This window comes from Zingiber officinale, chromosome 3B (assembly GCF_018446385.1).
Source record: "Zingiber officinale cultivar Zhangliang chromosome 3B, Zo_v1.1, whole genome shotgun sequence".
Taxonomy (NCBI): domain Eukaryota; kingdom Viridiplantae; phylum Streptophyta; class Magnoliopsida; order Zingiberales; family Zingiberaceae; genus Zingiber; species Zingiber officinale.
In genome coordinates this window covers 94,239,729-94,244,069 of record NC_055991.1, presented here as the reverse complement: position 1 = coordinate 94,244,069, position 4,341 = coordinate 94,239,729, and positions in this window count along the sequence as shown.

The window sequence follows — 4,341 nt, the reverse complement described above, 5'->3', positions numbered from 1 at the left end:
GGACGACCAGCAGGGAATAAGGAGAAAAGGACAAGGGACATCTTCTGACAGTAGGCATGCTCTATAATCCGGCCATACTCCAAATCTTACGACAAGGGGTTCCGCTGTCCCATCGAAGACGTGCTTGGACTGTAGCAGTATGGTGTCAGGTAAGCTTGCTAACAAGCCCTTACTAAGGTATGGGCTGGGGACACGTATTCGCCTCGGTATGTATGCAGGGGCTCCTTCCTAGCTCTATATAAGGAGCCTCGCACTTCACCGGAGGTACGCATTCTTGGATACTTGGAGCTATTTCTTCGTTGTTCGCTTACCTGACTTGAGCGTCGGAGGGTCGTCGCCGGGAACCCCTTCCCGGCCCGACTTCTGTGCAGGTTCGCCGGAGGTCCGTGCGGGCAGTCAAGAGATCTGCATCAACCGCTTGGAGAGCTCCACGTGCCTAGTGTCTGTTGATTCAGCTTTCGGACAGGATCAATTTGGCGCCATCTGTGGGAACGCTCCTGCATCCGATCGGAAGCAATGGACGAAGCTGGACGACCGCATACAGTGACGCTCTCCACGGAGGAACTCGACGCTCTGATTGAGTCGAGGGCCGCTAAGCTTGTGGAACAAAAACAGAAGGCGCAAGCCGAGCGGGTTGAGCAGCAAGCGACATCAGTATCAGGGGGCCGAGCGGAAGCACCTCAGGCCACGGTTCCGTTTCACCGAGCCCTATTCCGCACACCTCCAGAAGCAGTAACAGTTAATCATGATCGAGGATCTTCATCGAACGAAGTGCCAATACGAGACAATAGAAAAGGCAAAGCCCCCCGAGCGGACGCTTCTCCCGAGCGGATCAACCGTCAGTTTTCGAAGGCCATCTTGCGGGACCCTCTGCCGAAGCACTATGTGCCCCCGGCGATCGATGAATACAATGGAACCACCGACCCGGACGATCATTTGGGTAAGTTCGATAACACGGCTACCCTTCATCAATACACAGATGGAGTGAAGTGTCGAGTTTTTCTTACCACCCTCTCGGGATCGGCTCAACGGTGGTTTCGGAGGCTTCCGGACGGATCCATCACAAGTTTTAAAGACTTCCGAACGGCCTTTCTCCACCATTTTGCGAGTAGTCGGCGCTACCAAAAGACTAGCGTGAGCTTATTCGCCATCAAGCAAGAGCCCAGAGAGTCGCTCAGAGCTTATATCCAGCGATTCAACCAGGTGGCCATGGACATTCCAACGGCCACCTCCGAGATGATGATGAACGCATTTACGCAAGGCCTCGTGGACGGGGATTTCTTCCGCTCGCTCATTCGGAAGCCGCCCCGAGACTATGATCATATACTACACCGGGCTAATGAATATATCAATGTGGAGGAAGCCCAGACGACCCGGAGGAAGGAAGCTCCGACTGAGCGTCCACCACCTTCCGAGCGGAAGCCGCACACTGCTCATCACCCGTCCAGAGGACCTAGGGCCGAAGCAATCCGCTCCCCCCATATTAGGTCCCAGGTGCAAGAGGTAGATGCCGAACGACCCAAGCAAAAGAAGAGATGGACCCCAATGTTCTGCTCATTCCACCGGACGGACACGCATAACACCAGAGATTGCCGAAGTCTTCCTACAGGAAGTTCGGTCAATATCATATTCAAAAAGGCCTTCGACCAACTACAAATTGATCGAGCCGAGCTGCTGCCCATGACAACCCCCCTTTATGGGTTTACGGGCAACGAATTTCTGCCGGTCGGACAGATCCGGCTGGCAATTTCACAGGGAGAGGAGCCGCTCAGAAGGACGCGGACAGCAAATTTCGTCGTGGTCGACTCTTCTTCAGCATACAACGTTATTTTAGGGCGACCGGCGCTCAGCGAGTTCCGAGCGGCCGTCTCCACCTTCCATCAGAAAAAGCTCGGCGATGCTACGTCGAGATGGTACGAGCAGAAGCCAATTCTGCTTGGAAGGCGCCCCGGATTGAGGTAAACGCTATAACTGAAAAACCTCCCTCTTTGGTGTATGAAGAAAAAGAGGAAGTGTAGATTCACCCGACCCGATCGGAGGCCACCACGTTCATTGCGGCCGATCTGGAGGCGAGCCGGAAAGACGAAGTGATCAAATGCCTCCAGAGAAATTGCGATGTCTTCGTCTGGTCGACGCATGAGCTGCCCGGAATTTCACCGAGCATAGCGCAGCACGAGCTACATGTCCGACCGGACGCTCGGCCGGTGAAGCAGAGAAAAAGGGATTTCAGCTCCTGGAGGCCGGCCATATACGCGAGGTTCAGTTCCCGAGCTGGCTGGCGAACGTAGTATTAGTCTCCAAGCCGGGCAACAAGTGGAGAGTGTGCATAGATTTTCGGGATCTCAACAAAGCTTGCCCGAAGGATTTTTATCCCCTACCCCGGATCGATCAACTGGTGGACTCCACGGCCGGCTGTGAGTTGATATGCATGCTCGACGCTTATCAAGGCTATCATCAAGTGCCGCTCGCCCGAGAAGATCAAGAAAAAGTCAGCTTCGTTACAGCCGACGGCACCTATTGCTATAAGGTGATGCCGTTCGGACTGAAGAACGCGGGAGCCACTTATCAGCGCTTAATGAACAAAGTGTTCAGGGAGCAGATCGGGCGAAACCTCGAAGTATATGTGGATGACATTCTCATCAAGTTAGTCCGAGTGGCCGATCTCTTTGAAGACATGGAGGAAACTTTCCGAACGCTACGGAAATATGGAGTTAAGCTAAACCCTCAAAAGTGCCTGTTCGGAGCCAAAGGCGGGCGTTTCTTGGGATACATAGTGACCGAGCGGGGCATCGAGGCAAATCCCAGCAAAGTGAAAGCGTTACAAGATATGCCGCCCCCAAGAAATCTGAGGGAAGTGCAGCGCTTGACAGGTCGGATAACTGCTTTGTCCAGATTCATCTCCAAGACCGCCGACCGGAGCCTACCTTTTTTCAAAATATTGCGCAAAGCCACTAAGTTTCACTAGGACGCAGAATGCGATCGGGCGTTCGAAGAACTGAAGGCATATCTGAATTCTCTGTCTGTGCTAGCCAAGCCAGCCGTAGGTGAGCCGCTTTGTATCTATTTATCTTCAAATGAGCAAGCAGTCGGCTCGGCACTAATGAGGGTGAGCGGAGAAGAGCCTGTATATTTTCTGAGCCATATTTTAAAAGATGCTGAATCTTGTTACACCGGGCTCGAGAAGCCAGAAGCGTCCGGACGGCTCATCAAATAGACCACGGAGTTGAGCGAATTCGACATTCAATATCAACCCCGCTCGGTGATAAAGGCGCAGTCCTTGGCAGATTTTATCACCGAAGTGCAAAGGCCAGAGCCCGAAGCTATGTGGAAGTTATTTGTGGACGGATCGTCCACTCGTCTCGGCAGCGGAATTGGCGTGTTATTACTTTCTCCTCAAGAAGAAAAAATGCACTTATCCGTCCGGCTGGATTATAGAGCTACAAATAACGAAGCGGAGTATGAAGCCCTTATAGCTGGCTTAGAAGCCGCCTGGCATGTGAGAGCCGGACGGGTGACGCTACATTCAGACTCTCAGTTGGCCGCTCAACAGCTCTTTGGTACTTTTGAGATTAACAACGCTCAGCTCAAACTCTACGTTGAAGCCTTCGAAAAGCTTAAAGCCAATTTCAGAGAAGTCATAATCCAGAAGATACCCCGAGCGGAAAATTAGGCAGCAGATGAGTTAGCCAAACTCGCAAGTTCAATAACGCCAGTCGTCATCCAGCAGCCAATTGAACAAGTATCTTTGGTGGCGCACGTCCACCGGATGGAAGGCCTCGCGTTTCCAAGCGATTGGAGGACACCAATCGTGGAGTTTCTCCGCTCGGGTGCTACATCGTCCGAGCGGGCTGAAGTCCAGCTCTTAAGAAGGAGAGCCGGTCGGTTCACGCTTGTTGGAGACCAACTCTACAAGAAGGCTTTCTCTCGCCCGCTATTGAAATGCATGAGCTCGGAAGACGCGGCGTACATCCTCCAAGAAGTGCATCAAGGATTGTGCGGAGGGCATCCGGGCGGACGATCGCTGGCTAAGAAGATCCTGCTGGCCGGATACTTTTGGCCAACTCTACAAGCGGCCGCCGCTCGGACCGTTGCGACTTGCCTTTCTTGCCAAAAGTACCATAACTTCTCCCACCGACCGGCGGAGGAAATGAAGGCAGCCACCGTGTCCTGTCCGTTCGACCAATGGGGAATGGATATTGTGGGTCCGTTTCCTATGGCGACCGGACAGCGGAAATTTCTACTAGTGGCGGTCGATTATTTTTCTAAATGGGTGGAGGCCGAGCCGCTAGCCAAGATTACCGAGCAGATGGTCAAGAAGTTTATTTGGCAACATATCATCTG